The sequence below is a fragment of the Battus philenor genome, unplaced genomic scaffold, assembly GCF_028537555.1.
Source record: "Battus philenor isolate CCGP_79_NKW_IND1 unplaced genomic scaffold, ilBatPhil1.0.hap1 SCAF_21, whole genome shotgun sequence".
NCBI lineage: Eukaryota > Metazoa > Arthropoda > Insecta > Lepidoptera > Papilionidae > Battus > Battus philenor.
The window spans coordinates 11816832-11831324 of NW_027181684.1; the positions used below are offsets into that span (position 1 = coordinate 11816832).

At 34.7% G+C, this 14493-nt stretch overlaps 1 protein-coding gene across 2 annotated transcripts in view; it reads left to right on the top strand.

The window, feature by feature from the left end:
- The first annotated feature begins 6892 nt into the window (after positions 1-6892).
- Positions 6893-14493, top strand: part of LOC137923276 (uncharacterized) — a 104079-nt gene continuing 96478 nt past the window's right edge. For both annotated transcript variants that reach the window (XM_068766475.1, XM_068766476.1), the window contains exon 1: positions 6893-7068. The gene's annotated coding sequence lies outside the window, so the exon portion shown is untranslated. The remainder of the gene's footprint in view (positions 7069-14493) is intronic.

A 14493-nucleotide genomic window follows, 5' to 3' on the forward strand; every position in this document is an offset into this window, starting at 1 on the left:
TGCCTGGGTAAGGCAAGCATTAGCATGTAATCACATTGCAGGTGTATGTAGTGTTTAAATGATAATTTAAAATATATATTTATTCACGACGCGTTCCAGTATTTGTGTGCGCTATATTATGTGTTCTTAAATAACAAACATAACGACAATGAATTGTAAAATCACCGTCATATTAATTTCATATGGTACGCATTTGAATAAAGAAATAGCATATTATTACATACCATTAAGATAAACATCTTGTCAATTGGTGTATTTTCAATACAAAGGAACATAGCTTCCGCTAGGAACGAGAATTTGCAAGGTGAACATTGTTTAAGAAGTTCCGTATTGATGACTTCATTTCCGCGTACACGATGTCAAATGTTACCGAAACATTAAAATGTCAAATGCTAATTGGTTTGTCTTTTTATTAATAGATGGCTCTGTCATCACTTAAATCATTTTAAACAATACACACTATAAACATGAAGCGTTTTGCGATTGAAAAGAGATAAACTAGGTAAGTTACTGCATTTTTTAAATATCTTTATTAATGTATACATTCTTTATATTTTCCTTGTTACTATTTACATAAATACGCAACGTATGTAAGATGTCTAAGCAATGTGAGTTAAACAAAAGGTAGCGGTTTTTATATAAACTATATTTTATAGATAAACGTCTATCACGCATTCAAACATCAATAATAAAACAATTATTGTTACATTACAATAAATCATAAATATGTATGTAAGATTTTTTCGAACGTTCTTTTATATTTAAAAAAGTTGTTTTTTTTTTACATTCTTTATTTAAAGTCATATATATGCTGCTTGTATTATGCAATTACAAAAGATAGCGAAAGATTAGAATAGATTATTAGATTTAATTCATATTCTAATTTTAGACATAAGTAGGCATTTACACGCAATTTTGAAACGTCAATTATTTTAACATTATAAGTAGTAAGCTAGTATTTGTTCGAAATAATGACCTGCTGAGAAATGCCGACAAGAAACTAAATATACTCTTTTTAAGTGTAACTTGACAATGTTTGATGTAATACATAACAAGCATGCAATTTAGTGGACAAACCAAGTTTCACACTTCGATATATTAAAAACTATTGAATGCTGTAATAATATATATTTAAAATGAGATATGTGGAGCTTGAAAATAATTGAAAATGGTATTCTTCTCTTGGAACAAAGAACTATTTGTAATGCAGTCGTAGACTTACCAATCCGTAGGGATATGTCGTAAACAGAAGTTAAGTAAATTTATGGGGGAGGTCTACGTCCAATAACAGAAATGGTGATGACGATGATGCAATGCCGACGAACGATGAAGTCTTGTAGTCGATGAACTCGCACCTTTGAGAACAGCTGCTCACTTAAGTTTTCTGTCGATATGACTACCGAGTGGATGTCCACAGAAGTTAGCTAGTAGCTCGACATCGGGTGCTTTCTAAGTGTGGATAGTTCGAACAGGCACCCCTATACTTCCGGTGATCCGGTTTTACTCGCTCCGTCAGCATGGGCGTTCACTGGCTCCCGCAAATATCGCTGTGGCTATTTGACTAGACACTACAGCCGTTTTCCTAACTATTGCAAGCAGAAGGATAACTTTTGTAGTAAAATCCAGGCCAAAGAGGCAGTATTTTCTCACAGCACAACTGACCCGGCACTGTTAAGCTCAGCCCTCCAGGATCCATTCGTACGGCGCTCAACTGTGTAGGCCAAAACCGCAGGAGGTGAAATATGTCATCGGGTGCAACCCACCACGATCCGACGACGCCAGCTAGGTTTAACCATCGTTCCTGCCCCCAAGAATCAGACGGCGTATCAGAGTATTCTTAGCTTTAAAAATTTAGAGTCGGCTCGTGTTTATTACATTGCACCCTTCTGTCCTGAAGGAGGCAAGACTTACGTTGCCCAGTGTACGCCCGGAGGATGGGTGGTGCATTGGCCGGATTACATTTCACCAATTCATCGCACATCTTGCATTCTCGGACGCACCTGTATACCAAACTTCCCGGGAAAATCTGTAATACATATTTTTAATTTTTTGAAATTATAACTGGTGTCCCTAGGGTGTTTGTTTACAATGTTTTTCTTTACTAAACGCGGACTGTTGGGAGAGGTTTTGCTGCTATTTGATACGGATCTTTCTTCTCCCAGCTGCGAGTCACGATAGCGTTATATTATAAACAAGTTTTCTTGAGAATAAATACAGTTATGATGTATATATATATATACACAATATAATCTATGAAATTTACTAAATTTACATTCATTTCTACATTATTATATTTGAAGTTGATGCCCAAGCGCTATAGGCTGTTAAATGCTTGAAGGCGTAAGACAATGTGCTGGGCCAACTGATGAAAAGATTCTGCATTAGATTTTATTTTGAAGAAGTTCATATATAGAAGCCATCGCATTGAATGTAAGTAATATGCTTTCGTAGCTAATCTTCGGTTATTAGACCATAATAGAACGAAGCTAAAGCAATTGTTAAAGGTGAAAGTATGTTAGTATTAAAGCGAGCATTAGACATGAACCTATATTAAGGAGAAAGGCAAGTACCAGTTAGCATTGTGTAACAATTTGTTTTAAGGGCCGGGCCGATCTCTCTTGGCTGGTTTAGACTTTAGAAACAAATCTGTACAGAAATATCATAACCCAGTGAAATTAAGTTTTGTAGTGAGCTCTCGTGCTTTTACCTCCTTAAAAGGAGTTTTAGGTTAGGCGCCCTCTACCCATTTGAGGAATCTGCAAATGCCAATCGAGCAGCAGTGTAAGCCAAATAAAAAAAAGCCAGGCGTTGAAATCAGGGAGCAGACAATACCCTCCCTGATAGACGGAGATGACAAACAAGCATTCATATCCCTTTGTAAAGAGATCGCCAAAAGGGCGATAGAAAGAAATAAAGCAAACAGAGTATAAAAAGATAAATAGATTAAAAATGTAAATAGAAACAAAACTGTGATAGAAAATAATTATAGAATAGGTAACAATGTAAAATAAAAATTCAAATCGAAAAATGTAAAAAGAAAAAGGGAAGAATGATAGACGAACAGAGCAAAAGGGTAAGAAAGTAGAAATGTAGCATGAAAGATAGAAAACGGACCGAAAGAGAATGTGAAGAATGAAAGAAGAGAGAGCATATAAAAGATAATTTGAAAAAAAAAACAAATAAAAAAAGCACGCTGATTTGACGGATTGTGAGGTTGCTAAAATATGTATTTTAAATACAAATAATCTTTGTAAATCGTTATAGAAACATTTAACGAATATATATAGTAATTAAAGACATTTTTTTCAGTTTATTCACGATGATTTTTCCATAACTACAGGTAGTAACATGCTGTAGAAGTTTTTGGGAGTTCTGATAAAAAATGCGGCAAATATTTTTGGCACTTCTAACTTAATGGTCCACCTGACAAAGTTTAAAGAATTACGAAAAGACCTGTAACATGTGAAAATTTGCAAAGCCAAGGTAATGTAGGGGAAGCATGATTACCTTCTAGATTTCCCAACCAGAAGCTCTTTATTTTTGAACCTTTTAAACGGATAAGCTCTTTAATGAAGACTTTGACCAATGTGTGTTGCTGATGATAACACCCGGATCCGAGATGTAGTCACTTACAACGGTCCTCATAAAAAGGCTCAAGGTCAGAGAGCAATGAAGAGGGCTATGTTCGGAGTTTCGCTGCAAGGAGATCCTCAGAAGAACTAAGAAGGTAGCTCGAAGAATTGCTCGTTGGCGGGGCATACCGCTCGTGAAACCGATGGCTGTTGGGGCCGAAAGGTTCTTGAGCGGTGACCACGAGTCGGTAGACACGACGTGGGCGCCCACTAGGTAGACCGATGACATGGTCAAGCTCTATGCCTTCCTGTAAGCGTCCATCTGCTGAAAAAGAAGAACGAACAAGAGTATACCTACATCTAAAGATATAGAAACGGCTTATAAAAATATAAAAACAAATCTTATATGTTTTGACTGACCCAATAGTAAGCAATTAAGTTTTTATGACATAAGAACATGTAAATTTCGTTTGAAATTATTATAGTCGCATATTTCTGGTACAGAATGATGGCTATTGTGGCACCGGAAGCGATATAATATGTGTAATACATTTCAGGAAGTGATCACACGACCAAACACGCACGCACGCACTCTCACGCAGTAATGACAGTTATAGAATTGCTTTTTTAAATACGAAATGACGATCTTGTATTGTTTTTTGCTCAATATAATGAATGTAAAACAGGGAAATGAAGAATAAAAATGCGTAAATAACATCTTGTTTTTTTGGTCACTTATTATTTAACAAAATTGATTATCTCTTTGTTTTAAATTAATTATTTTAAATAAATTAATTAATTGTTTATTAATTAATTTAGACGTGCAATAAAAATGCAAAATTTGTTCCGTACACATAGCTCATGTCGCGAGAAGTTGATGGATGCGAACAGTGCAAGACTGGTGATCGTGGCCATCTTTGATGGATACCTATGTATGGGGAGTCTATCGGCTGATATGATGATGATGACGACGACGACGACGACGATGATGATGACGACAACGATGATGATAACGACGACGACGACGACGGTGACGACGACAATGATGATGATGTTGACGACGACGACGACGATTATGATGACGACAATGATGATGACGATTATGATGACAATGATGATCACGGCGACGAAGATGACGACGATGATGATGATGACGACGATGATGACAACAGAAAACAATAATAGAGGATGGTAACTTCGAAATAATTGTAAATGGATAATTAATATATTAGGGTACCGGAAAGTAATGTCGTTTCTGTCGACATATTTTACAGAAGAACCGATTTATTTTTACGGCTCCGGCATTGGAAATTTGTGTATTAGATGGCAAAAGGTTGTTGACAACGAAGGATTATATTGTTGATAAGAATTAAAAACTTGTTAAAAATGTAGTCGTGTAAATTTAACTTTAGAAAGCGACATTACTCTCCGGTCTCACTAATATAAGGATAATAACAGAGGAGTAGGCGCTCCGGAACTGACCGGTGCATGTCCACGACAAAAAGAAGAATGTGTTACCAGAATAATCTCGGTGATCAATGTTTCAAGAAGTATTTGTTATTATATAACCATATATCTACAACGTCCGTGGTACATATAAGAGTCATACTAATTTAATATAAATAATAAGAATATGTTGCACTTAAACTCAGATTAATTCCGACTATAGCAATTGTTTTGGACTATTAAACCGATAGAAATTTTTAATAAACGTAATAATCAATATGAGAGAACATCGCCTCATTGGTGTTTAAAGAAGAGTGTTGCGAGACTTTTTTGTTCTGCAAAAAGTTGATAGGAAAAATAATAAATGGCAATAAATAAATTAAAAAGAACAAAAACAATGAAAATAATAAACAAGCGTAATTAAATAGTTGTAATATTAGAATTGTAAATTAACTGCGACATAGATAGTAAGAGAATAAGTGTTAAGAATAAATAATTTATTTAAAAAAAATTAAGTGGGATTTCATTTAAATTTCTAGAGGTTAAGTTAAGAATGCAAAATAGTCGTTCTAGAAATTTCTGTAATTCGAAAAAAGAATGTACGTTGTAAGATTGTGTAAGTTTTCGAAATTTAAAGAATTGGAAACTTTGAATAATTTAGAACAAGATGGAAAAAATATTTTAAGCAAGCAAAGCTTTTTTGTATGCCGTGGTTTGTTGATGTTAAGTCGGATAGACATTTCTATTTCTTCTTTTCAGCCGATGGACGCCCACTGCACGTTATAAACCTTCCCCAAAGATCGTCACGATGACCTGTCCTCCGCTGCCGCTGTCGTCGGTCCACCTAGTGGGGGGGAGGGGCTACCCCCGCGTCTACCGGTCCGTGGCCGCCACTTGAGAACCTTACGATCCCAACGATTATATTGCACCAGCGATGTGCTCCACCAACTGCCACTTTAAACGAGTGATTCTTCGAGCTACGTCGGTTATAATGTATCTTCTGCGGAAGTCCTCATTTTATATTTGATCCTATTCGATAGATATTTCATAGATTTATTTTAAGGCTTAAATCTGGATATATAACATCAAATAAATTTTCTTATTTCATGCAAATATTGGACTCTTCTTATTATCGTTCGTGTGGTAAAGAAGAATGTGCATCGTATGTTGACGGAATGTGCCAGGAGTCGAAGTAAGACAGAATTACTGTCGAGGCAACAGAAGATTAGTTCGATGTTGGTATCGCGTAATCTCTTTGTCTGAACTTATGTCGGAAGCGGCTAAGTGATTTTGCAGATTGGCGTCTTGTCTCCATTGTTTTTTCTTAATAGTGTAATGGCAAATATTTATAATATCACAGTTATAATTGGTTTGGCATGTTCAAACATGAATGAAATCGCAACTAAAAATTAGAGATTAAAAAAATATCTATTCAAGATATGCGTAACCGATCTAATAGCTCAGCCGCTGAAATATAATAAAAAGCTACCCGTGTCGAGGCTTCCCAGGGAGACCTTCGAACTCAGCTACCTTGAAAGAGTAATTGCAAGCGCACTCTGCCCACACCCGTGAAATATTTGGGCAGTAGTGTAAGTCGTCAAATAAAAATCGCATTAACATTAAAATAATAAACAGTTTAATATATGATATATCACGAATAAAACTACATATAATCGATTTTATAATCGTTTTTATTTAATTCGAGAGCTTCCTTAAGTGCAGCTTGCAATTGCATTTATGTATTGGCAAAGCGAGTAACCGAGTAAGCGTGTCCTATGCGATTATTCGTTTTCTAAACTGCCAGCTAACGCAATTATCTCCCGCCGTCCACTAGCGTCCAGCGGCAGTCGGCTCGCGACCGCTGTTGTAAGAGGGTGTTTCTATTGAACTGTTCGCACCGATTCTCCCGCGCGAATAACGCCCCATATTCAAAAATAATAGTGTTACATCTTTTTATTGTGTAGTTTAACTGTGTGGTAATAGTGTACGTGATAATTAACTGATTTTAATTCAACAAATGGTCCACGCCAGCCGGATCTTGAGGACAGAGGTAAACATGTCACTATTCATTCCATTTTTAAACACGTTTGCGGCGAAACGATAATTTTTAATTCTTTTTAAATTTTTTTTAATCGGTTAATCATTCGGAATAAGGCGCGGATGTCGAATTCTTTGTTTACAAACTCTTTCAAGGTTGCGAGCTACATATTTCGAATAATGTACATTTTGTCTTTCACTTCGGTGATGTTTTTTTTTACTTATCAATACGTAACAGGCGTGTTTTATTTACTTATTTTTACACATCTATTTGAGAATCGAAGGTCAATAAAAACTTCAAATGTTACGAAATAAGGAAACACATATAATATACACAAATCTTTAAAAAAAAACATTTAACAAAGATGGTATTTCACAGAGATAATTATCTAGAATTGTCCAAGTTAAATCATTTATAAATTTTGCAACAAATTGTGTTACTATAATAAAACAGTAAAATTATGATGACAGGTTCACCTTTGTATTCTATATAGATTATATTCAATTATTGAAATACTTAAAGAGTTATGTATAACTTTTATATATTATTTAATAAAGATAAAAATAAATGATAAGATGCTATTAAAAACATATATATTTATATGTTATTGAAAAATCGTTTTTGGTATAATTATAAACTTTAAAACTGGTAAAAACTCGATTCGTCTTGTTCCAGTCGGATTATGTTCGATGTTTACTGGAAATTTTGTATAAATTTAAAAATAACTGGCTGTCAAATGGCTGTAGCCGCGATTTTTTCTTCCGCTAGTAAGCGGTGTTACAAGTTTCCGGGAGCTAGTGAAGATATCTCTCTAATTAGAAATATCATCTCGTGTCTGTGTGCCGAAAAAATCTATACATGAGTTTATATTTCAAAATTTTAAGTAAATAACATCTGTAGCTATTATTTATATAAAGTAAAAGTGTTTTAAAATAATGAACAAATATATATAAATAGACTTTACTTTCGACTATACTCAAAGTGCATTTAATGGAGTCGTGTTTGGGATGCGTTATATTTATGCGTCCCATAGGGATCGAAATCGAAAGCGATCGGAGTCTTAAGTCAACAAGGCTTGCTTCCGGATGGCTTTTTTATCCCGTGTGTGTTCGAATCCTTGCGTCAAGCTTAGCTTTACACCAACTAGTGAAATTTTAATTTAGTAACGTTTATTTATTTAGTAAATTTTAATTTAGTAATTTAACCCTCTGATTTTGTAGTCTTGGTTGAAAGAATAGAGGTGGAGATCATCGCCTGATTAGTAAAGAGGGGTGTCGCTAGACCTTTTTAGAGTTGTGCAAATAAGTAATAAAAAAAACAATAATAAGCAATAAATAAAAATGTGATATTAGGAATGTAAATTATGTACGATGTAGATAGTAAAAAAATAAGAATTAAAAATTTAAACAAATAAAAAAAATAAAAGTAAAATTGTAGAACTCTAGAATAAGGTGAAGAAAGTGAGGCGATGTATAGAAAGGGATGAAAAATATTGTGAAGGAAATTAGAGGAAAGAATGAAATACATTAAGAAGAACTAAAGATGTGTATGGGAATTAATTAAAATTACATAAAAAATACAATGTAAATAAAGACCCTGTACACTCATTATAACGGTTAAACGAGGTCCCAAAAAGGGGGCTATAAAAACCCTACAGGGCCAACTACATGGAAATTGAAACCAAGTCGATAAATTTTCATAGGTTGTTGGGTTACTTGCGATGACTTCCAGCGTTCTTAAGTTTAATATAAATAATCATGTTTATTATAATTTTATTATTTGTTTATAATATACAGGTGATTGGTTATAAGCGTAAAAATTTTAAAGGAGTAAATATATAACACATTTTTTTTTACTAAAAAGATTCAAAACTTACACCTTTTTCTAAACACCTTTTAAAGTGAACAGTCTGAGATATATTACGTTAATTGATATATTTTTATTGTAATGCGACAGGCCAATCAATTCTGGCAGTACAGATAGTTAATAATTATTGATTTTGACATTTTGCATTTCGAATTTTGAAAATGTTTTTATATTAGATTAAATATTATCTGTGAAACTATATTTAGATAGGGTATGCCATACATTAAATGACAGCGATTGCTACATGTATAATCACTTGTAAGTTTCACGTAAGAATAATTATGATACTGGCTACTACGGCATTAAACTTTTTTTTGAATCATTCTTTTCATTCGAATTACAATTCGAATTACAATTCGAATGTAAAGAACGAATTTGAATTCGAACGTCTGTAATGTTACTGTCGTCATTGCATTTGGGCTGATTTTAAACGGCAAATTCGTACATAGAAGGTAGTTTACTACTAATGACCTGACGTATACAACCTTTGCTGAGATACACTAGACCAGTGGTCAGTTTTCGGAGTCGCGGTAGTTTAGGGTGGGGGCCCTAAACTCCCACTAGCTTCGGCGACTCTGAGGCGGACGATGGTTCGACGTGGTCTCGAACCGTCGCGATATGACCACCCCGGGACGGGCTATCTAACACAGCATGGCCCGAGGGAAGACTGCGTGGCGATCCCTGACCGGGATATACCGCGGTCCCCGTATAGCGCAATGTGCGATCGCCGAGGTGGTTTTAAGGGGTAGGAATCCCATATACCCCTGTCCTCCCCCCAGAGGCAGGGCATTTTGAACGTCCGGAAGATTTATTCATTTATTTATTTACTTTATTGGAGATAAACAATAACAAAAAGCAGTAAGAAAGTACAAACTTAGAAACTTAGAGATATAAAATTAGTTACGATTGTTACTTTATAACTATCTCACTAAGAACATTTAATAATTTAAAGTCAAACAATGACAAAAACAAATAAAAACATTACTCAACAGGGGTCAAAGATCCAGCGCATTCTGCATATCACATCGCAATAATTACGAGTCACAGCAAGCCGTCACGTTCCAATGAAGTTTAAATTGTATTGTGTTTACTCAATAATTTCGAACGAAATTATCTTTTAAACGATACGAGAGAGCACTAGAATATATCAATATCACTAATATATGAATTAATTTCCCCCGAAACCAAAAAAAAAGACCAGTGGTCGTCAAAGTTGGCCCCAGAGCCGCATGTGTCTCTTTGGCTCCTTAAATGTGCTTCTGCCACTAATGTCTTAAAACTTAATAATAAATTTATTAAAAAAAAAAACTTGATAACAAAAAGAAAATTAAAAACTTAAGATCAGTTGAAAAATCTCGCGTTTGCTGTTTTGTCCCTTTTCAGTTCTATATATATGCGAATATACTTTTTCAAGTATGAATGTAAGAGTGAACTGGGAAGTCGTCTTATTGACTAGAACTTTGAATCATGTTTGTGAGCAGATGCAATCCTATATAAATAATGAACAATTTGAATATACAAGACTGTATCCCCGGGATTCACACCAGCGACCTACGCATCGCAAATCTCAGTCGGCTACCGCTGGGCAACCATTGCTATATTATTACGTGTAGTACTATGTATTATTATTATTACCAGGCAGTGCAAGGCCGGTCTTCTTTCGATTGATCATTGGGGAAGATCTATGCCTTGCAGTACAACCTCTATTAGCGCACATAATTATAATTTATTATTTTAAATCCTAAAAAAAAAATTGTAATATGAGACAACTTATGCGTTAAAATAATTTAACCTAAAAATTACATACGATTTTGGTTGTTATATTACGTAATAGAATATATTATAAATGGAATTTCGAATGAATGAAATTTGCATAATAAATCTTAATAATTTTTGATTAAACTGCTATTATTGACAGTGGATCATTTCTCCAAGACAGGGGTGTCAAACTCAAAAGCTAACTCGGGCCAATTAAATAATAGTTAATTTTATACGGGCCGTTGAAATCAATGTTATAAACATATATTTTTATTATTAGTACATTGTAATAATCATATCTAAAGTTATTGTTTAAATACGTGCAATTTAAACTAATAAACATAGTTTATAAATAAAATATATTATGTTATCAAATATATTTCATTTTTACTTCGCATCGGATATTTTGACTGGGCCGCAAAAATGGTTACTGCGGGCCGCGAGTTTAACACCTCTGCTTTACTGGGAAGCTTCTGTATAGAACATTATGAAAATGATAAAATCAACATTTATTTCTATTAGCATTTTTATAGCGGACCAAACTTAAGTGTTTTTTATTCCGATTCACGCGGCCATTATTGCAAATTTACAACATCTTACGACATTATTGACTTTTAATAATTCATTTTATGTCTTTCGCTGTTGCTATCAGCAGAAACGACATTATAATTCTGCCGGTATTATAATATATTTTTTTTAAATTTTGATTTATAAAAAGACAAAGGTAAAAAAAAAAACATGCGTGTGTAAAAACTTCTTTAAAATTTCTATACATTCATATCGCCAGATAGATATCCACTGGAGGAAATTGGCATATCCAGAATAGCCGCAGTGACCGGTTTTTCGCTCCCCTGATCTAATGACTTCCCGTGACTTTGCTTATGTCGTCGGTATATCGCTTTAACCCTTTCCTTACCGCGCCTTCCTTTCCACTTACGCTACTGAACCGGACATATGCGCCGCCAATTGTGAACATTGCATGGCGGTAAGCTGATTTTCAAATTTTATCATTTGTGTTACATATTTGAAGATTTTACTGGTATATTCATTAAAAATAGAAGTGAAGATTATTCTTAGTAATTTATTTGTTGTGATAAATCTTAAAACAGAGATCTACATATATGTTCACATTACAAAGTGGATGCCGGTTATCTCCGGCGCTGGTAACGAAAGGGTTCAGCTTTTAATAATATTTGATAAACTACGAATAATCGTATATCGAATAATCGATTTCTACCAAAAATAATGTTAAAAAAATATGATAGCGTTATATTAATTTGAATTTAAAAAATATTTTTCAACCTTTTATGTGCCATGTCACAGCATGTCTTTCTAAAATTCTAACGCCCCTTATGCTAACAAAATATATATATATATATATATAGGGTTCAACTTGTGTCGAATCTTCTTTCGAATTGCCTCTTTAATATTCAATTGACCCCTAAGAACCGTGGGTCCCACGTTGAGAGACAATGGTTTAAACATTGTCATTAAGATGCCACTAGTTGTTTAGATGGATAACGTACTTAACAACTTGATCGCAAAAATATATGTTTTACTTATTTTTACCGACCTGTGGTCACCACTCGAAAACCTTTTAACCTGAACAGACGTCAGCTAAACAAGCGATGTGCTCCGCTCACTGCCACTTCCGACAAGCAATTCTTCGAGCTGGTAACCTGGTTCCTCTGCGGATCTTCTGTTCTCTGATTCGATCTCGCAACAACTTCATATACTTAACACAAATATACAATGAAATTACTAGGAACTTAACATATAATGTTCCAGTTTCGTCCAATGTCTATCAAATATCTCAGCCTACCGCGTGCTCCGCAGCATCGAGGTGGACGCGGTCTCGGCCCAGCTCTTCACGGGGCACGGGGGGTTCTCTGAGTACCTTCATAGGTTTAAGCTCAAGGAGGACCCCTCGTGCTTCTGTGAACCGGGCGTGGACCAGACCGTGATCCATCTTGTGGCCCGGTGTCCCGCATTCGGGGGACTCCGGTTCGGCGAGTGCCGGTCTGGGGTTCAAATCAGGGAGGAGACAATAGCCTCCCTGATAGGCGAAAGTGTAACTAGGAACGAATTCCTCAAGTACTGCAAAACAATAATAACACAAGCAATACAAAAAAACAAAACTAGGTAAAAGAAAACAAAAAAGACTGAAGTAAAATAAATAATAACTAAAGTAAACAACTGCGATAACATACCTAGTAAATAAGATTTGTAAAACAAAATAAGAGGATGAAAGAAAGAAGAGTAGAGTAAAAGGGCATAAAAGAAAAGAAATATAACATGATAGAGAGAAAAGAATAAAAGATAATAAGATGAATGACAGATGATTATGGAAATAAAAAACTTTGTGAAAAAAAAAATATTTGTAAAAAAAGGTCCCTGTCCTAAAAATCAGATAGGGGTACGAGAGGCCCCCAATAGCGGGGGTCATAAAAAAAAAAATGTCTATCAAATTAGGTTCTACCTAGATCATTTTAGAATGCTAGATCTATGATTCATAATATCTCATTATAACATGAATCAGTGAATGGCGATCTAAATCTGTCACAATTATCTAGACTGACTACTGTAAATAAGTGTCACTGAATGTGACTTTGAAAATGCCGGGTCTATTACGTTGTTCCTAAATAGTAGCTAAGTAAAACAATACACACATAGAACCTGCCACCTAAATGTAAATTGGTTATACAAAATAAAATTTATAAAAGGTCCAAAAATATATATAAGTTTAACAAGTTGCCGGTCTCGCGCCGGTGCGAGATGCTTACCCAACAACTTTTATAAGCCCGTACGGCGCCGGCATCGCGCGAAGTAACAAGCTAACATGTCTAACGTGTATTGGTACCAACACCGACAGAGAGAATTCCTCGCGTAGTGCCGACCTCGCGCCGGTGCGTGATACATTTGATATCTTATTTTTTTATTTTATTACCTTATATATGCAAATGGAACTTAAACAACAGAACATTTGACTCAATTTTAAACAAATAAATAATAAAAAAGAAAGTTGACTTGTTACTGACTCCCATGTTTAAAACACTGGCAGTGAAACTGTCAACTTCGATGTAGATGTAGGTATAAAATACTTAATATTACTTAAAAGGAAAGCCTAAAACATGCCGGTCGGAATAGTAGTAGCGGCCAGTATAAGCTTAGCCGCGTCGTTTTATTTCTATTGTAGTGTTGATATAAAAATCTGTTATTATTACTGTGTCAGAATAGGGAAATAAATCGATTTTATTCCTAAAAAATTATGTCTTATTTTAAACAAAGAAATAATTTATAACGTAAACAATATCTTTGTTACATAGTAAAAAATAGATAATACAAAACAATTGAATAGATAATATGCATATGTAAAACAAATGAAACATTTATCTTCCTTTGTTTTTTTTTTCATTGTGTAAATATAAATAGATATGATGGGTTATTCGAGGAATTTATTGTTACACTGTTTCGTCCTTTTTTCTCGTGTAGACTAGATAAATTTGTTATCAAAGTTTTTGTACGACGTAAGTTTTTTGCTTATGGTTTAGAATTCGTGACCGTTGCTCGGTTTTAACAGAGATATCGACGTCACATTGCATAATTTATTTATCTATACTTTATTGTATACATCATTAATTCCTATGTCCCCAAGATGGGGCAGAGGGCGTCCACAGTACGTCGCCATCCCGAGCAGTCTTGAGCCTCTTTACTTTGCTTCACGTCATTCCAACTGCCTTCACTTCTGCAGCGATCGTCTGCTGCCAGGTTTGCTTTGGGCGGCCACGTCTTTACTTTCCTTGAGGATTCCAT